Source organism: Gymnogyps californianus, chromosome 6 (assembly GCF_018139145.2).
Source record: "Gymnogyps californianus isolate 813 chromosome 6, ASM1813914v2, whole genome shotgun sequence".
Taxonomy (NCBI): Eukaryota; Metazoa; Chordata; class Aves; order Accipitriformes; family Cathartidae; genus Gymnogyps; species Gymnogyps californianus.
The window spans coordinates 41,278,863-41,299,672 of record NC_059476.1 but is presented as its reverse complement, the minus strand read 5'-3'; the positions used below and the strand labels follow the sequence as shown (position 1 = coordinate 41,299,672).

General features: G+C 45.4%; 1 protein-coding gene across 4 annotated transcripts in view; it reads left to right on the top strand.

The window, feature by feature from the left end:
• The window catches only part of SGMS1 (sphingomyelin synthase 1), a 100,290-nt gene that overhangs the window by 62,320 nt on the left and 17,160 nt on the right, over positions 1 to 20,810 (top strand). For 2 of the 4 annotated variants that reach the window (XM_050898800.1, XM_050898802.1), the window contains one exon: positions 1,905 to 2,214. The exons of 1 other annotated variant lie outside the window; for it this stretch is intronic. The gene's annotated coding sequence lies outside the window, so the exon portion shown is untranslated. Of the gene's footprint in view, positions 1 to 1,904; positions 2,215 to 12,519; positions 12,547 to 20,810 lie in introns of those variants that run through there. One more of the 4 variants, XM_050898804.1, reaches the window with a different exon arrangement.

The window sequence follows — 20,810 nt, the reverse complement described above, 5'->3', positions numbered from 1 at the left end:
TCACTAGTGCGTCATCCGTACTTCCCGTCTCTCCTCAGATTTTAAATAAAACGGACTGAGTTGGACTTGTACCTCCAGCAGGCTGGAGAGTCAGCTTAACTGTTAAAATCCTTCCTAAAAGAGCTATGAAAAAGGAAATTTGATGGTTAGTTCACTTGAGCCAGCTCCCATGTTAATGATGATCTGCAGGAAAAGGAGAATGAGCCGATGTGGTTTTTAATTCTTAAATTAGGGAAAAAGCTATTTGAGAAAGGGACAAATTGGACCATTTAAGCAAAGTGCTTTTTTTGTTGATCTTTAAAACAAAAGACTTTTTAAAATTAACTAAAGGCGGGGGAATTGGCTGGGCTCACTGACACAACAAGATGCTCGCTGTGGTCTCCTTGAATTGGCGCTTGCAGACATACAACTTGATGTTCAGCATCCTTCATCAAAACCTTCTCCCCACCCCTCTCCTCACCAGTATTTGAAGGTTACTGACAAACCCGTGGCCTTTTTTTGGCTGCTGAACTTTGTGGAGGAGCTGATGGTGAACGAGTTGTTGCGTTTGATACCTGGCTGTCCACATCTGTTAGGAACAAGGATTGTTCCCGGGCCATGCCCAGGGGCATGTATCTATTAAAAAAACCCAAACCAACTACTCCTTAAAAATACTTGTTTTCTGTATGACAAGATTAGTATGGAAGGATTTCTGTGTGCGGCTTCTGAAAAATACTTTTTCCACCCTGTATTTCTTCGATGTGGCTCTGCAGATTCCTTGGTATTACTGGCAGCAGGCTCCCTCTCTTGGGATGGAGTTCAGAAAACCTGATGCTGCTATTTGTTAATGCTGATGTCTGTCTTTTTTTATTTTTTTTTTTTCCTTTTTCCACATTATTTCATCTGTGGAGTAGAAGCAGGCCACTTCATACACCTCTGACTTCACTCTTGGACAGTATCTCTTTTGCTTACAGCGGCCAGTGGACTGCGTAGAGTCCTTGTTCTCATGTAAGCTGCTGGAAAAGACTCTGCCAGCGCTGCTCATCCCATCAGTCTCTCCAACATGTGGTTTCAGTCTGCTTTGTATTGTGGTTTTGTACTCAATTACATGGACCTCCCTACTGTCCCGAGGCGAGCGGCCAGTGGACGTCCTCCACTCCCTCTCGTGCTCACCAGGGATGCTTCACGCTTTCCTTTCCTGCTCATTTTTACCACTCCCTGTGTTTGTGTGGAGGAGGTGCTAGCTTCCTCGGTCCTATGTGTTTCCAGCCCTTGGTGTGTCTTTTGGGATAAAGGCTGGATGCGTGCCCTCAGGGACCGGTGATGCTGCCTACCCAGGGACTCTGCCGCTGGTGGCAGCGGTGGGATGTGGCTAAAAGCTTCATTGAAAGGTTGGGGAATTTGTTGGTTTGCTTTGTTTTAGTGTGATGAAATATGACTTTTTTTTTGTTGTGGAGGTTTTTTGGGTTTTGTTAGGGTAGGGCTTAACATCTGGTATTTATATATTGGAAAAATGAATCCTTCCTCCAAGCACTGACTCTTTCAGCTTCATAGTGTCATCTTGAGTCTTTCAAACGTAATACTAATGCAAGGCTTTGCTTTGGGTTACTTGCACACATTAAGAATCAGTAGACCTGAATTTATATGATAATTCTATTTCCGCCCGTTTTAGCTGGTATTTTGCTGGTAAAACCCAGAGCTGCCGCGAGACGTTGACACCGGCTGCTGTAGGAAACTGCAGCCCTCCGGCCGGGCTGCTGCTCCCGTCCCTCCTCCTCCGTCTCCTCCTCTCGCTTGCTGCTGACGCACTCGGCGGAGCGAGACGGCGTGGCCGCGGAGGGAGCGGCAGCGACGGCGGCAGCGGGCGAGCGTTCGCTTCGTCGCCTCCGGTGCACAGCTCACCTCTCATTGCTTTTCCTTTCCAGGCGCTTCCAAGCACAGGGCTGGCGAGCAGAGGGGAGAGGAGCGCTGGCGAAGCCTGGCACGAACGCTGCCGGCATGGGGAAGTTGAAAGGCAACTTTTAATTTGAAGGAAGTTCGGCTCGCGAAGGAGACGCCGGCGAGATCCTCAGGTCCGGGAGTTGCTCTGCTGAAGCGGCAGAGGGATCGTAAAACGTTTCAGCTTGCAGAGGCCTGGCTGCTGTCTCCCTCCCCTCTTGCTGTAAGCGTTGCGTCTGGCTGGCAGCTGGGAAGAGGAAAAGTTGGCTGCTGCTATCTGCCGCCTGATTTCCATGAGTGAGTAGCTCTCCGGCTCTGGATGATCCCGTTTCAGTTAAAAGACGTGTTCGACTGCTGGTGAAGGGCCAGGGGGTTGTGTTTTGGAAGCGAGCAGAAGGACTCGGATACAATAAGATCTAAATTATGGCTTTGGGGGATTTTTTTTTTTAACGGTGGCACTCAAGCTTGTGGTTAGTCTCTTGTTTGTTGGTTGTTGGGTTTGTTCCCCCCCCCCCCCCCCCCCCCCCCCCCCCCCCCCCCCCAAATAAAAGCCAGCCAGGCTGCCAGCAGCTGGGGCAGCAGTTATCTGGCCGGTGAGTACCCCTGTCTTGTCCCCCCCAAATTGTGTCCAGGGTCCAGCGTGTTTCTGTCAAACAGGTTCATCTCTTGCCGTGGCCAGACATTGAGGCACAGTGGGCTCTCTCTCTGGTTTCTAGGTTTGGAGGTTTTGTTTGCAGCACACCGGTACCAGGTGATAAGAGTTACGTGGCGTGGCAGCGGCGCTTGCTTGCACAAACTGCAAGTCAGGGACAAGGTGCTGTCCCTTTTGCCATCCTGGGCACCTCTCCCCACCCCTAGCCCCCTCCTTAATTCCTGCCAAATATCTCCAGGGCAATTGCAGTGAGTGTTTATATGAAACAGTAAAAGCAAGAATGTATTTTAGACTTTATGTGAGTTGTTTTAGCAGCTGTACATAGGAAGAGGCAGTGCCACGCGACTGTGCCGCTCTGCGTGTGTCACTGTATCACCCGCCACCCAAAAATGTGAATGCTTCGGGTGTAGACGAGGGAGGCCCTGGGTGTGTAGAGGAACACAGTGAGTCACAGGGAAACCACAGAAATCCTCTCGGTGGGCTGAACGCGCTTCAGAAAGAGGAATATAGCTTTATCGGTAAGCTGTGTCTTAGATACACAGCTGAGTCTTTCCATGGTATGTGATCCTATTTGTGCGTTTCTGGCATAGCCACCTTTTCTTCTCATCATAAACCTCTTTCGAACTGCATCCTTTAATCTGGAAGCTTTCTGATAGATTTATACTGATGAGTTAAACAATTTTTTTTACTTGACTTTTGGGGAGGAAACTTAAAAACTTGTGCCTCCAGTAGTTCATCTGTGTGTGTGTATTTTTTTAATATATATATAAAAATATATATATATTTTATATATATACACACATACGTATACACACAGAAGAGCTACTCCAGGCATTGGTTTTTAGTCTCTGTATGTATATATGTGCATGTGTGTATATATAAAAAATGTTTTTTTTTAAAGCAGGATGGGGTAAGCAAGCTTAGAGGAGCATTAACGTCTTCCTGTCCTGTCAAGTAATACCATGCCTCCTTCATTTTTGAGTTGGTTTGGTTATGCAAAGGCAGGAAAGCAGACCATAACAAAACACACTCTTATCAAATATCTGCTTACAGCGCTGTCAGGTGAATCATTAACACACGGTCCCAGTGCTTGTAAAAGCTGCTAAAGTGGTTTCTCACCCTTGAAACTCCCTTTTTGCAGGAGGTAACAAGCAAAGTTACTTGCAGATCTTGGTTTCGTGCATGGGTGTGTGTGGCTGTTGTGCTTTCTGTACTGGTTAATAAAGTGATGTAGCCCAGCGGATTAAGCATGGGAGAAGACCTCTTCCCCATGCACAAAGGAAAAAGCACTTTCCTAAGAGAGTAGCTCAAACTAAGGTAGAAGGGGAAAACATAGCATGCCGGGCTGCTTGGTGGGATCAGCTCGTGCATTGCTGTCATGCTGGAGGAACCGTAGGTGAATAACGCTTTTATTTCACTTGCTCTGAAGCAGTTTTGGGTGGGGTGGAAGCAGTGTTTCAGCTCTTTGTGGAAGTAACTCGAGGCCAGGAAGAGTTATGCAGAAAATGGTCACTAAGACGCGTCGTTATCCACAAACTGACAAGAGCAGCGTGCTTTTCTGGGCTGTTGCTGGTGCATGTAGTGGGGAGCAGGTTCTCAGACCTACCTACCACTTGTGCTGCATGTGGATACGGGCCATTGTATTCCTGGTGGGGTTTCTCTCCCCTGGCCGCAGGAGCAGCGTGGCAATTGCTGAATCCCATCAGTTTCTGCTGCTTACCTACCTGTAAATCCTGTAACTCATTAATGAAACTTAATTTTAAATGGGTTTATGGCTGATGGGCTGTTTTGCTCAGCAGCTTTGTTTCCTGGGATCCTGTGATTCAAATCTGTTTGAGCTGGGAAGATTTGCTGTGGGCTTTGCCACGCTTAAATCCACACCAGACTTCTGTTTTGCCTGACTTTTGTTTCTGTAGGCATGTTAAGAAATGGATTTCTCCGAGGCATTAGATACTTAAAATCTGTAGAGTCCTGTCTGCATTTGTTTAAGTTTTGATCGATCATGTTTGCAATAAGCCTATTTTGTGGAATTAACTTGAGGTATAGAAAATATGTAGCGTATGAAAACATGTTATATGGAGAACAGCAAAAGTAGCCTCATTTGCGATGTTTGCAGCCGTTGCTTGAACAAAAGAAAAAGGCCTTAGCTCAAGAAGGGCTTAAGCTATTCTAGTTGCCCACATCCAAGAGCATGACTCAGAATGTCCAGCTAAACTCTTAAGCTCCAGGAATTGGCGTCGGAGTTGTGCCTTGCCCTCCCCAAGCTGCGTCCGTTTTAGGTGCAAGCCTCTCAGCCCGGCTGTCTTAGGCCAAAGGTCTGCCTGGTCCTACAAGGAGACTTTCAGTTTTCTCCCTGGAGATGCCTCGTTCTAATAAGACCTTTGAGAGCACAGCTCAGAAACCTGGACCTCACTTTAAAAAAAAACAAAAACAACAAACCCAACCCCAAAAGCCTGCTTTGTGCTGTTCCACGTGGCTCAGTGCCTTGCACAGCCTGTGCTCTGCGTCCCAGGGTTTCCATCCGCCTGTGAAAGCTCAAAACTGCTCTTGCTGCTCAGGAAAGTGCCCTTTTTGCTTGGCTAACTTTACAGCGTGGCTGCACATTATCTTTTTAAAGCTGAGCTTTTTAAAGCTGTTCTACCATGTGAGGAGAGAATTCAGGGTTCGCCGTGTGTCTGTGTTACACCTCATACCAAGTGCCTGAAGGAGGAGATATCCAAACCTGGAGGAGAAGACAAGTCCAAACCTTTCCCCAAGAGATGTGAGTTTGTCGAAGGAGGTCTCTGTACCGGGGACATCCCAGCAAGTGCTCTCAAGTGCCGTATCAAATGGTAATGCTGGCTTGCAGAAGGCAGGCATGGTCCCTCCACCTCTGTCCTGAGAGAGCCAGCCCAGGCAGCTAAGCGCAGAAGCGGATCCATGCTCTGAATCTTTGCTTAAGCCTCTCTCCTTCGAGTTTTTTAGGGACAAGAGGTGCTGACTGGGATCTCGGCCAGTTTACGTGAGCCAGGAGGCCAGGAGCGCGGCAGTCCTCTGGACAACCAGGTTGCCACGCTCCGTGTTCGGTAAGAGCTGTTGTGGCCATGGGGGACAGGGAAAAGGAAGACAGCCCTGTTCCCTCTCGGCTACCTTGAGCCGTGGGTTCAGGGTAGCGTTTGAGAGTGTCTCTGCTGCTCCTTGTGCACTTGCTGCCGGCCTGTGAATGATTATTTTTTTTTTTTTTGCCAGGAAAATTGGCCTGACGGAGCACTCTGTTGTTTCCAGCTGCTTTCTGCAGCTGTCTGCATGGCAGAGAAGGTGGGGGGGAAATGACTCTGGTTAAAAATAGAAAGGCAGATTAGGAAACTTGAGGTATGGTTTCAACATACAGCCGAGCTGCTCTTGACAACTCACTGCTGCCACCGAAAGGGGAAGGACTTGCTTATGCTTGTGTGACTGCGCAGCCAGCTGGTTCCGCCACCCAGCCCAGCAGAAAACCAGGAAAAGAGGAGTTTTTTCCGCCATGCAGTCACCCAAGCGCATGAGAAGAGGGTAGGGATATAAGGCAGGAGGGAGGGGAAGCCTGTGAGAAAAGGCTTGTTGAACTCAGCTCGCACAGGTAACCCGAGTTCAGGGGCGCAGGGGCTGGAGCTGAATTCAGGTGAGTAGCTGGAACACTTCGCGCCGTTAACATCAGCTCTCCTGCGTGCTCAGCTCGGGTTTAAAATCACAGCTACGGCACGCGTGCTGCCGCTTCTAGCTGGGGCTGCGCTAATTTGGGTTAGTCTACCCAAGTTAAGAGCAAAGACGTAAGGAGATTCACTTTGCTGTTTGAATCGTTCATATTCCGATAGCTTGCGGGGAGAGTTTGACTAGTTGGAAAAAAACACATAAAAAGTACTGGGGCCTTAATTTTACTTACTAAATGTAAATGTCTTGCTTGGTTATAATATTACACTCTCTTATAAGAGACTTTATTTTGCAATAAGCATGTGAAGCGTCAGGAGAAAGGTAGTCAACAGACAAGCCAAGGGTAAATATATTGTGTGCTTTGTAAGCGGCAGGTTTTTTAAGCATTGCTTTTAGGAAGTGGCCATTATACAGCGTTTTGTCAGCAACTCTTCACTCGATGTTTATCGCTGTCCCTTGTGGTTATCACTGGCCATTGTAACTTTGGGTATATTTTCTGTTGCCTTTCCTAAAATAAGGGCAAAAACCAGTTCAGGAAACCGTTATTTTCTGTGCTGAGAAGTTTCTTTCCTGATGCTTTTTTTTGGCTTTGGTTTTGGTTTTTTTTTTTTTTTATTTGGTCCACCCCCCCACCCACCCCCCCTTTTTTTTTTTGACTCTTTGCCAGTCTTGAGAACAGTGTGATTTCTCAAGCTGCTCCTTGGTTCAAATGAGCTCCTGTTGTTGTAGCACTCCCAGCCACACGTCGATAACCAGTGAACCATCCTGTTCAGTGCCCAATGAAGAAGGAACTATCCAGGGGCACTTCAGATATCCTGGATATCCATCCTAGATGGATCCTAAAAACCAGCAAGCGCTCTGTACCAGGTATTCCCTGCGCAGGACCTGGTGGAGGGAAAACAGCGATGAGTTCAACATAAATAAATAATGTTTACCTATATAATATTTAGTTCAGAAAACCTGTAGCATAACACTTGCCCTGGGCAAATGACTTGAAGACAAACAGCATTTATTCTTTTCGAAGGGCTGTAGATATAAGCTGTAGATAAAAGCATATCTAGAGCTTGGTGGAATTCGCTATCGAGTCAAATTTTACTTATTGATTTGTGAAACTGGAATTATTCTGTGTTTTACAAGTGAATTTAAGAATTGAAGTTACTCTTTCAGCCTCTGGACAAGAATCCTGAAGACAAGCAGGTAGTTTTACTCAGTTACGTTTCAAAATGCTTCAGGATGTTTTCTCCCTTGTTACTGGGCTACTTTTCATAACCAGGAGTAAAAATTCATTGGTCCCAGTGTACATATTACACTGTTTTCTTGTAAATTTAAAAGATCACTTTAGCAGTCAAGCGGATTTTTCACTAGTAAGAATGTTGACACTGTTATACTTTATTAATTTTTAAAAAACGTGAAGTTGAACCCAGTTAAATCCCATTTATTTATATTGGGGAAGCTGATGCTTTGGGATTGGTGAGCATTAAGCATCGAGGATGAGGAGGATTTAGTAGGAAGACCACCGGCTAGTTAGTTTTGGTGCAACTTTGATTTCAGTTTCTTACTCTTCCTAGCTCGCTGGGTTTTTTTCCTTATTATTTCTAACTCCTTTTGTGTTTTGAAATGTTCTCTTTTAATCTCAGCCACGTGTTTTTCTTTGGGGACATTGGTTTGTCTGTTCTAAACTAGTCACACCCTACCTGAATCCGCAGTGAAATCCTGGCATTGTTCAGCCCTCCGCAATGCATTTGCATGTTGTACTTAGGTTAGAACGGCAAAAATCTGACCTGGGCAAGCCTCGAGAAACTTTATTTTGTGTTAGTACGGTTGCAGAGAGAGAATGGAGAGATGCTTCAGGTGGCGCGGGTATCTCTAGTCCTGTTAAACTTGAAGCTACGAAAAGCAAATAATATATTGCAAAAGCAAAATGAGAAATTAAAGCAACTTTCTGCTGTGTTAAAGTTTCTTTGTCTTCACAGTTTTTGCAGTTTCAGAAAACATAAGCGGTGCAACTCTTTGCTAGGGACTGGGTTTTATAGAAATGAAGCAGCTCTACTAGGGAGGTTAGAGTAAACCCTCATAACCCAGGAGAACAGTTTGCCCCTGTTTTGATTTCTGAGCTACTAAATTTACATAAACAACCCTCTCCCAAACCATATATATTTTTAAATGATAAAAATATCTTCCCTGTATAATAAAAATATAACTGTCTAACAAAGGGACTATTTGCAAACATTTTCCCTGTATGCGGTGGTCTGGCTTTTGCAGCTTGGGAGGGAAAGGTGGGAAAAGAGTTGATCCAATAATTCAGGGTTACTTAAGCTAAAAGCACTCAGTTACTGAATTAGATTTATCGGGGAGAAAAGTAATGCAGGCTCAGACTTTTGTTAATGTTTAATGTTCTGTAACGGTCTTCCCAGGCATAATTGAGCCATCAGCACAGGAGAGATCCCGTCAGTGGAGTTTATTTTGAGTGATTACAGAGCCCGTTGTGGCTTTCATTTCAGGGCAGCCTGAGCTAATTGATGAACAGGGCCATAATTTATTTACAGTTCTCGGGATCCTTTCAGACCGATTCTCCTTCTTTTGAAAACCCTTGGAAGGGGAGGAGGACGAGGAGGCTGCCGGGGCTCGTTGGGCTGCCAGTGCTGCTGTCCGTCTGTCACAAAGTTATCTAAAACATTCTGCCCTCTGTTTTGGGTGATGGTTTTGCGCTGCCCTGGTTTTAGCAGCCTCTCCATTTTCTCCGAAGCCTGTTGACCTTTAATCTGGAGCGTGTGCCGCTCAGCTGGGGAGGGTCTGACACACGGGGCTGAAACAAGCTGCAGAGGATGGGGGAAAGGAGGGAGGAAAGAGCGGACGCTACTGCTGATGAAAAGAAAAATAAGGAAGAAAAAAAGCTAGAGGGCACAAACATTCACGCTGGTTTTTTTTCTAGGTCTCAGTTTTGGGATGAATACTCCTGATTTTTTTCTTCCTGATTTTTTTTTTTTCCCTTCCCGATTTTGCTAGATTCCAGCATAATACAGTTTGTCTCCTACAGCTTGCTCTACTGATGAATCATGGGTCTGCATCAATAAATCCAGCTTTATGCAGAGCTTTGAAATAGGGAGGAACTCCTGTCTATAAGTACCTTTCAAAATAGGTAAGGAGAAGTGATTTTATACTCAGAAATCACATTGGGTATGAAGATGACTTTCAGTTCTGTTGAACCTCTGAATAAATCAGGGAGGAGGCAGCCGCGAGCTGATGCATGGCTTCGGGTTTTCCCCGTGCTTGGGGCAGACCCGGTATTTTTGGAGCTTTAGCGGGGACCTGTTGAGCTTTATAGCCCTGTATGATAGGAAAGAGTAGTGTGGAGTCTCTTAAAGACGTGAGCACCTCTGTCTCGGAGCTTCGCACATCCTGTCCTGTCCTAGAGAAGTCACTTGTACAGCTAAGCACAGTCTTCGCCCTGAACTCGTTCATCTGGCTGCAAGTTAAAGGCCACCTCGAGTCCACTTTGTAAATACAGAGTAGTAAAAAGGTCGTCTGAAAATATTTTAGACCACATACCTCATTTTTCGAGGTGAAAGGTGGTTTTCAACTAGATACACAGTTAGTTTTCACGACTGAACTTTGAGGTGCTAGCCGCCAGTTGTTTGAAAGCTGCCGTGCCTTTTGAATCGAATTTTGCAAATACGAGAAAGGGAAGATGTCGTGCATTGTAAACATGAGCACTGAGACAGCATTATTTGTCAGCCAACTGCCTGAAATAAAAAATATTAAGAAAAAGGAGATGGCAGTGATTAGGGGCAAGTCTTCCATAGGTAGCTATTACTCTTCCCCAGGGAAATCTGCCGAAGCGATACTTCTAACTGCTAACACTTGAAACTGTAAAGACATTGTGTTTGCGCTCACGTGCGTGGCGAAGTGCTGGAAAACAGATACAGCAACGAGTTTCAATAGGGCAATTCATAACTACTTTTATCGCTTCAGGCAGCTTTGCAGAGAAATCTGACGGAAGGATCGTTTCAGCCGTTCTGGCTTAATTACCAAACTGGCGAGTGCCCTGCCGTCCCATTGCAAGTGTCGTATTTGGTGGAGATCCACACCAAAATCATCTGATGTTTGTCTTGAGGTTTGATCCTGCCTTTCACCCGTTTGGCCTGACTAAATAATACATGAACCAAAACGGTTTCTGCTGTTTCTAGGCAGTGTGGTTCACGAAGGGGAATATAAATGCAACGCTTGTTAATACAAAACTTCCTTGCCTGCTAACTGACCCTGAATTCTGTGCCCTCCATTAGGGGACATACGTCCCGTTGTCCTGAATGGTTTATACAGCATCTACAATAACAGGGCCTGTTGCTTATGGAAGTGTATGCATTTGTATTTTGTGTCTCCGCCTGCCCTTCATATTTTATTTAAGGAAGAGCGTAAGGAGATTGGTTACTTGGCAAAAACTGGCTTTTAGCGAACTAAGGAAATGCAAGTGTCTTGATTTTTGGGCTGACGCTGTGTGTGTGGTGCTCCCCTTCCTGAGGACTGTACCACTCTTTCTCAGGATCTTTCTAAACATTCATCCTTCCTCGTTACTCTTCCAGAAAGTGAGGAGAGCCTTCAGCCCTGCTATTGACAACCCATCTCCTGCAGATGACGTTGTGCTCTCCGGGGAGGGCAAGAAATCCCTCTAATAGATAAGAACGTGATATCCTTGTGCTGTCCTATAGCCGCTGGATTTTCTGGTCTGAAATCAGCATTTTTCCCCTTAAATCTTAATTCACATGGCGCTCTGTGTGTGACATGTCTTGCATTTCAGCTGGGATGAGACAGGCTGCGTTACCCACATGCACACACTGCGGCTGGACCAGGCTGGTTCGTGTGCCGGCCCTTCCGTTTGCCTGTACTTGATGGGAGATGCTGTTTTACTCCTGGGCTGTTGCTGTGAGGTCAGGCTTTTGTAATTTGGCTGCCGAAGACTGATTCAGCCCAGCACAAGTTTGTCTCAGGATCAAATTAAATCAAGTCCTTACGTTGTTTCGCTAATGACGTGAAATAAAACCTATAATAAGGCACTTTTTTTTTTTTCAGTGCTGTTGTGGTGCCATGTAGGGTGAGCTGTATATTTCATCAGGATTTCTGCCATGGTACTTTTATCCCCGCGCCCACATTAAATATTTGTGAACGTAGGTATTTTCAGACCCAATGAAAAGCTTTTGGAGTGCCTGAGGACAGGTAATAACATACTTGCTTTTAAAAGCAAGTTTCATGTCTGCTTATGTTCTGTGCGATCTCTGGTGATGCAGCCCCACCCTCACCCCCACAAAAACCACCCAAACCAAAAAAAAACCCCCAACAAACCCCAAACGCAAATAACTGTGACTGTTTAATATCTTTTGGTATGAACACTTCACAGTACTTGATCTTATCGTTTCCAAAATAGTACTTTTTTTTCCATCAGTAGTCATTTCAACAGACTGTATTGCTTGCAGGAGAAGCGCTGGCATTACCAGAGGTCTGACGGTGAATTTTCATGATCTTTGTACACAGAAGATTTATTTTTTTTAATGGCCTTTTATTAAAATGCCATATTTTATCAGGTTTAGAAGATCTTGAAGATGTTCTTAGGATTTACCTAAAAGATGCATGTCAGAGCACGGCTCAAGGATAGTCCCGTAGAGCGAGTCTGACCATGGGATGGGTAGGTAAAGCAGCAGCTATGTCAGGTTGGCCCCTGTTTGTTTGGTACTCTTAAAATATTCTGTTCACTAATGTATTTAGTATATACATTTCCCAGGCCTTGAGGGAGTGCTGCATAGTCATGCAGCCTGTCACGAGGTGGCTGGACGGGGTTTGACCGGCCTCCCCGCTCTCAAGGGCTCCTCGTCAGATGAGTTTCTGCAGTACCGTAACATCCTAACCCCTCCGCTGCTCGGATGAGCCCCTGCACGTTAGAAACATCAACGTAATTGTTGTTCCCTTGGTTTGTTTGCTTGCTCAGGTGCACAGCAGGGACATTGCATCCTGCTGGACATCTCTAGAGAGTGCGTCTCCTGAGTATTTACCTACGGGAAAGGGCTTATTCCCAGCGAGCCTTTTGCATCTTGCTGCTGAAGGTTGATTTAAACGAGTATTGCGCTCTCCTGTGTGGCTGCTGCTTCGTTATCTACTTTGCCATTCATCTTTTAGCTTCAGCCTCAGCAGCTTTTTCCAACCGTGCTCTGCTTCTCTTGCGATCTCCCGTCCTTTCCCACCAGTCAGCAGAGCCGTGACTTCGTGGCCGACACCGATCCATCCGGGAGAGGGGAGCTTCGCTCAGCTCAGCTCGGCAGGTCAGAGTTCGGCTATTTTTGAGCTGCACCTCATCGGCGTTACTGCCTTGCATTCGTTAATACCTTGCTAATCTGGGCTTCACCCATCTGCTTGCAGAAAGCTACGGCATCCACGTGACTGCAGATTTAAATCCTTCCTCCTCTCCCTCCCTCTCATCTCCTTCCCTGCAATTTATTTGTCTTCCTCTTTCGGTGGCTGGAAGGAGAATAGTGCTGCTGGGTTTCTGCAGTTCTCTTCCTGCCGTAAATGAGCAGGGCTTGTCCTCCTTATTGCGTGTTAACCTATGGGTGTAACAGGAGCTATGAAGCCCAGTCTTGGTTTTTGCAGGCAAGCAGCTCAGTGATCCTTCTGGAGCGACAGGCATCCCTTAATTGATTAAATAGTTAATTCATGTGTCTACTTTCTGGGAAGGAATGCTGATTTTTTTTTTTTTTTCCCCAAGGGTGGACGCGGCTTTTCAATTTCTAAACCAACTGAAATTATCTGAGCAATTTGATTTGTTTGCTGCGAGCAGCGTGCGGATGGTTCACCGCAGGGAGCTACAGTTGTTACGTGCTCGATAAAGCGTACGCGCTGTGACGTAGCCCGTGGACGCTTATGTCGGGGTGGGTCGTGGAAGTGACGTGACATCTAGCGCTGTGCTACAAGCTGTTAACTCCTCCTGCCTAATGTACAATTTAATGAAAGGATTTTGAGGAGTGCATCGTACAGTTTGTAGTCTACCGCTTGGTTTGCCGCCTTTTAGTTAAAAGAAAATGTTTAGACTAGTAAGCAAAGTTTGCTAGAGGCTGCGCACTCGTGCTAGCAGCTGGACAATCATGTGCTGATGATAGCAGGCTGGGTCTGATCCCTCTGTCCCTTCTGTGGCAGGAGAAGAGGTATCACATGAACAACTATCTCAAGAGGCATCTGATTTAAAATTTCTAATTATTTCTGGTTGTGAAGTGTGAACGAACTGTTGACTGAGCTTTGCACTCTGTTTTGAGTTGCTTTGCAGCAGTTTTACGGGCTGTGGGTAGGTGGTGGATGATAGCGTTCCCCAGGTAGGGGAGTTTGTGAGCTGAAATATTGTTTTCATTAAATACTATTTTTAAACTTCTATGACGTGAATGCAAGCCAGTCATACTTAAGCCAGTATCTCGAGCTGAGATTCTCTTGTTTGGCTGGAATTACAGGTTACTTTTTGAACTGATTTAATTGACTCATTCAAAACCTACCAGTTCAGCGTGTGAATCTGTTACGCAGTCATCCAGTCTTTCGTGTTCGGTGTGCCAGACAGTGGAGTCACTACCTGCAGAAGAAAGGATGGCCGAGAGCCACCCTGCCTGAGATACTCCCTGGGATCGTAACCGGAATTGCTGGGTGGCTAATGGACATCTCCATAAAGAAGTTAGGACAACATGACGCAGGCACATCTCCTATATCTCAAGTGTGTCGCTAGAAAAAAATTTAGAGGTAATTGGATGTCTGCAGGAGGAACTTACTTCTGAGGCTTTCAGTTGGTTATTCAAATATTCATAATTCCGGAACAGTTAGATAGCAAGATACAAGTTTCTTATCTTTGTGAACACAGTTGATCATAACTTTAAGCTGAGAGGAATATTTTAAAACATGAAGTATTTTGCAGACTTTGAACACACTATAATGATTTCAAGCGATTCTGCTTGTGGTCTTGGAAATTGTTTGACTGATGCCTCACAGTCGCCATCACTGTCAATGTGGAAGCAAGCATGTTTTCAATGTTGTTTTGTGCTCTTAAAATATCTGGCAACTAAAAATGTTAGGAACACTTACTATTTTGGGGAGGATGTGTGTGGTTACCTGTTCTTTGGGTTCAATGCCGAATTGTTGTCAGAAGCAAGATTTAAGTAGGATTTGCCAGTGTCACAGGATAATCAATGGGAGGAATGGCATGTCTGACATAGATCGGGAGCCGCTGAGTATGAATAGTTGATGGCGTTAAGATCTAGAGTCCGATACAGAGATAAAGCCGCTTTTCAGCGCGGGGGGAGGAATATCTTGGGTTTCTGAAGTCCAAATTCTGAAATTTGGAGCTTGTTGCAGCGTCAAAGTGTCACGTTCAGTGGCACCACCAGCAGCAGTCCTGAACCACCAAGCAACAATCGTGAAATCATCTATAAAAGGCAAAAATATAGGGACCCTTAGAGCAGGGAACAGAGCTGGTCTGAATTGCCGTCCCTTTCTGGCGCTCTTGCTTTCGAAGAGGGAGATGCTGGATGGCTGGACTGGGGAGGGGAGAGGATTCATCTCTCCAGCCGCACTGGCTTTTGCTGAATGAACGCGAGCGTGTTTTTGCCATCAAGCCGAACGCCGACGGTGGCAGGTCTCCACTGCAAACAGCGAGAATTGGCATCCATGCGATTGGCAGTGAAGAGCGTAAAGAAGGTGGCTGAAGTTTGGCAAGCGAGCTGAGAGATATTTTTCTTGCTTGTAGTGTTAACCACAAAAGGAAGATGCCAGGGCAGTTCATCTGAATTTTCAGTAGATCTGACTCTAGTAAGACAAGTTCCCATCGTGCAGATTGTATACCCGTAACTCGTTGGCAATCAAAAATGGCTTTTTTCTTTTTTTTTTTTTTTTCCTTTTTCTAGCCTTTCCTGGGTTTCTGGTTGTTCTAGACCAACTGAGCAGTAAGAGTCTTCCTCTCCTTTGTAGAGATATATGTCTTTGAGATCTAAATATTTGATTTATGGTACAACTGAACAGGTATTGCTGGAAAGAGGAGGAATATTTGTTTAAAAATAGGGTTAGGAGTATTTATACCAGAAATAATCTTGAATATTGGTGGTGTTCTGTCTTTCAGACCAGGGATCAGTAGGTGTTATATGAAACTAAATTAATAAAGACAAACCCAGGAGTTGTTTTGTTTTACAAGGGTAATAGCATTGAAAATTAATAATGTTGATGGTGTGCCATTTGGCTGAAATGCAGAGAACAGCATCTTGCATGAAGATACATAGATATTTATATTTCAGCTCTTGAGGCTTGGAGTCTTTTTGATCTGGGTCTGATGTGCTGGACTTCAAAAGTAGGGTATTTGAAATAAAATATTTATGTTTCTAATGAAATATGGAAACATTATTCTAGTCTGGAATTCTGAGCGTGTAAACTTAATTTTCTTTTGCTTTAGTTGTAACTCTGGAAAAGGCAGTTTGGGGGAAGCAACTGTTGTGGTCTGGATGCTGTCTAATACACGTCCAGTAACAAACCCAAATATTAAAAAAATATGACAATTAATTGATTTAAGCCTTCAGGGAGGCTGGTTTCACTGTAGTTTCTGCCAGCTTTCTTCTTCCCAATCTGCATGGCTGGTTTCGCAAACTATGCTGGAATATGCATTTTAGAGCCACGTTACCATCAGTCACAAGACTGTCTTCAGCTTCCTTAGGCAAAACTTCCCTTTCTGTTTTGATTATTTTTTTTATTTTTTTAAATTCTTGCTACTACTTAGATTCCCAGAGGCTCACCACAAATTCGACTTTCTAACAGTAAATGACTTTTAGGTATTCGATGTAGGTTAAAAAAAAAAAAAAACAAAACACCAACCCCCCCCCCCCCCCAAAACACCTGCACTTGGTTAACCGAGTTAAAATATGGAGCATGTCGCAAACATTTAGTCTCTCTTTCTTTTCTTGTTTCCATCCTTCTGCCCTATCCCATCCTCTCCCCATTTCTCTGCCTTGTAGGGGAAGAAAACACTTTTTCTGCTTTTTTTTCAGTGTTTCATCTGGTTTTCTTTGGAGGTATTCAGTTGTGTGCGTATAAATATAAGGAGGTTTGGATAGTTTCAAGAGGAAGGCGAGTATCGTTTCATGCTCTTTAGTAATGGAGTTAGCTCAGAGGTTGCGCGAGGACGCGGGGCTCTATTTCCAGCTCTGCCCTATCTCTGGCTGACCCAGATCCCGAGGAGTAACACAGATGTGTGTTTAGCTGTGTTGAAGACGACGGCCAGAGCTTGCTGCCGCCCGAGCGCAGAGCCCAGAAACACTTAGGGTTGCTTCGGTCCGGAAAACAGATGTGCAAGGTTAGAGCGTAGCGCGTGTCGTGGTGTCCACGGGGGTTTGTGTTTGTATGTAGCAAAGAAGTGACTGATGGGTTTGGTGGGTTGAGTCCTGCTGTAGAAGCCTTTTCGGAAGGATTAAAGGTCCTGGCGTGGAAGCAGGTTACCCGTGTGTAAGGATTTGTGACGGTCTGTTAATATTTTCATGCGCCCCTTTGCGAGTGGAGGGCTGAAATAGTACAAACCCACTTTGTCTCAAGGATAATATTCTTAGGAATTGAATATAGTTGTGGTTTGGTTTTTTTTTTTCCCCCCCAGTGCAAATGAACTTTGTGGTATTATTTGCATCTTTCTTGCACAGAACTAAAAGCATTTGGGGCGGGTAGTTGGAAGGCGGATTTCCTATTGCAGCTGTTCAAAAATAAGCTAATATTCATCCCACTTCTGTCGTAGGTGTTGCATTACTTTAGGATTTAGACGTTAGGATTGTGGTACGCAGTACAGAATGAGATGTGCTCTAGGGTTATCCCTGCCGTGGGTGGAAAGCCCATAGCTGTTCCTGCGGGTGCCAGCTGGGGCTCTGGTCCTGGCTCCTAGCTCTCCCTCCTGCGTTTGAGGAGACCTTTCCGTCTGAAATAATTGTTTGTAACTTAAACCAAAGGCAGGACCTGCCCTCCCCACCCCATCCTTTCCACCCCCGGATCACTCGAAGCAGGATTTCTGTAGTGTCAAAACAAAAGCCCTGCTTAGCAACTGCTCCCGTGATGAGATTGCTGGTCAGGTGAAGCCTTCTCGTCAGGGTTTGCCGGTTTCCATAACTACTTCCAACCCCGAGGAAGAAGAAGAGGGAGGAAGAAAGTTGAGCAGAGAGATGTAGGGCTACGAAGAAGCAAAAGGATGAGGCTTACATCAGGTTTGGAGGGAAAAGGTGTGTCTGTCGCCTAGCACAGAACGCGTGCGTGTATATACCTATACACATACACACATGCAATATAGATGATGCATTTTTGTAGCAGAGGTGTTCACTAGCAGTGTTTCACATCTGAGGATGAGCTGTTTGGTTATTCAGATTTAATGCAAGTACTTTCATTTTGAAATCCTTGCCACTGAACTCCGGGCTTGGGTTCAGAGCTGTTATACTGAGATCTCTGCCTGTGAGTGGATTTTCATTTCTTACTTTTTTTGTTAAATTAGGGTAGGAAATATACGGTGGGGTTGTTTTTCTTCTTCTTCCTATGGAGTAATTTAGAAAAAAATGGGCTGCTCGGGGATTTATGTAGTATGCAGGCAATTTTTTTCTCTCTCTGAAGCTGCGTAAGTACCTATTCAGGGTACGTGGGCGTTGCTTCACATATTGATCCCAGCCTCTCTTTTCGTAGTAGTAATTCTACTTGCTCTGACTTTGTGTCGCGGGACAATGTTTTCCATCTGGGACCGACCTTGGAAACCTATCTCGGACCGCCATGAAACTCGTAAGCCCATCTGTGCCTCAATTTTATACTTACAGATATTTTGTATTTGCATGTATTTGTATTTACAGCACAAAACCAGCTTTATTGTAATGTTTTAAAATGCCAACAGTCTTTTGCTTGCTGGTGGTGCAGTCTCTTGCAAGGGGCGATCTCTGGTTTGGAGGCAAGGCTATCCTGGAAGGAGAGAAGCAGTTTGGTACACTACTTGAGAGCTCGTTAGTGATATCCAGCACACAATTTGTAGCAGGCATCGCCCTTTCATTGCAAATTGACATGCAGAGGTGCTTGGCAAGAACAGGACATCCAGTTACTGAGGTGTCAGTGTTATTGCTAGTGATGATAAAATGCCCATAGAGGAGGTGACTGTAGCAGTGACTCAGACCCTGTTGTTACAAACAGTTTGTTTTGTGCTGTAAAAATGCAGGACGAGAGCTCCCGGCTTTCATCTGGAGTATTCGGTCTCCGCGTAACTTCCGCTCACTGGGGGGTTTGGGGAGTTCACTTGTGGGTTGGTTTCTAAAGCTTTAAAACTTCAATTCTTACAGCGGTTGATTTTTCTCCTGCTTACGTGTGCACACATAATCAGTGTGCCTGTCAGCGTTTGTTTTCCAAGGGAGAAGATGTCACTGTTTTATCTTCAAACTGTGCTTATCCCTGGACCTTGCTCCTTTTAGCAGTATTTTTTACTAATGGTTTTATCATCTCAACTTTTTGGGGTGTTTGGGAAGGATGCTCAGTGTTGCAACTGAAACACACCCACTGCCTCTGAAAAGATTTGAAAATCTCCTTGGCTCCTGGTGAGGAGCTCGTTGCGGTTTCTGAAATGGCTGGTTATTTTACTGATTTCTATAGTGACTGTTGCCTTGGCAGCAAAGGTCCTCGCTTAGAGAATAAAAGCACTGTACAAACATGAAGGCATGATTTGATTTGGGAAGACTTAGGTTTTCTTTGTTCGGGTTTCAAAGTGCTTTAGGAGGAGATTGGAGATGAACAAACTGGTTTGGGGGGGGGTGTCTTTTTTTTGCTGGTTTAGGTGGATGTGGTTTTGTCTCATCAGTGTTAATTGCGAGACTTAATGCTTTTTGCTTGCAAGTTTAGAGGTAATAGGGAACGGCGTGTTAACCTGTAAGCCAGCTCCGGGGTTGTGGAGGGAGGTTACTGCTCCTTGGACCCTGCAGCCATCCCAGACAAAGTCTCGTACCGCCTGCCTGGGGTATGTCCGTCGCTCGCTCAGCGGTGAGCCCGTGGACTTTGAAACGAAACCTGAAACAGTGACGTCCAACGTGAGTGCTTAGTTATCCTCCAAGCAGACTTAGAGACAGAAAACGGCAGAGTTTTCTGCACCTTGGCCGCCAAGTCGAGTGTGGAGGTGTAGCCAGCTGATGATTTTATTGCTGATTGTCTTGTCCTTTAACCAAAGAGGTGGGTGCTCCCACGTTCGGTCCTTATGCCCAACCGCATCTCTGCAAAGCAACGCTAAAGAGAACAGATCTTAATATGCGAGGTTATGCAGTGCGCTCTCAAATACTTGTTTAAGCCGCTGGAGTGGCCGTGGTCATGGAATTACAACCCTCATACAGGCAGATTGAAGTGGTGGTGGGAAATACTCCCTGTCAGGAAAGTGGAAAAGGACCTGAAAGTTTTGAGTTAGCACTTTAATGTTTGCTGGGAACAGGGGAAAAAAGGTCATGTAAACACGAGGAGGTGGGGACTGGAGCCCTTGCTCAAGTTATTTCATCCTGCTCAGTCTTGTGGGGTGGGTATTTTGAGATACCGGTTTTACACGGCATCGTTATCATAGCGCAATTGGTATTATTATGATAATCACATTGTTATTTATAATTCGTTATCAGATACAGGCTCCTTAACGAAGCAGATCTGCTGCGGATGGAGGGAGTGGTTTAGTTGCTTGGCCCAGGCTAACAACCCGTATCAGGGCTGAGGAAGCTTGGGTGTGTGCCCGTCCCCCTGCCTGTCCCCATGCCTTGCTGGGGCAGTGGGACCAAGCTAAGCCGGTGGATGTGGCCCGGCAGCAGCCGCTGCCCGTCCCCACCTTCTGTCTTCAGCTTTTGTGGACAGGAGAAGACCTTGTGTGAAAGCAAGGGGGCCAGCGAGGGCTGCTAGTCTCCCATATCATTTCTGCGAACCTCACGTGATCAAGCTTTCATGAACGCACGATAGAAAACGAGGTATTTTTAATGTGACAAGCTGGAAGGTGTTAGTAAAGAAGCTTTTTTGCCTATTCCTCCCCCGTTAGACAGGCTGTGAAATGGACGTTTGAATGATAGGTGTTCATTAGAAATTTTAGTTGTTTTTTCTTGTTATAACTCGCAACGAAAACAACTCCATGGCCTGCGTCCTTGGCAGAGTATTATCTTTCCTCTAAGCCTTCCTCCCATGAGTATCAGTTACTCTGCTTTTACAAAAGGTGCTCGATAGTGATTTACATGCTGGTGGTGTGATAGCAGCGCGCTGGGATTGCACCTGGCCAGCGCTGCGCTCATGCTCCCAGAAACGTCATCCATGAGGACTGAAACTTTCTGCTCAGTAGCTCCCAGAAACGTCATCCGTGAGGACTGAAACTTTCTGCTCAGCAGCTTCTTGCTCCTTGGTGAACCCCGTGCCATCGTTGTCCGTCCATCCATCCACAGAGGACGAGATGGGGTGAAAGTGTGTGCCTCTGTGTGTGAGATGGGATTTCTCATTTTTTTAAAACCAACAAAGACTCTTGGGAGATATATTTTGTATTCCGTAAAGACGCAAAAATTGG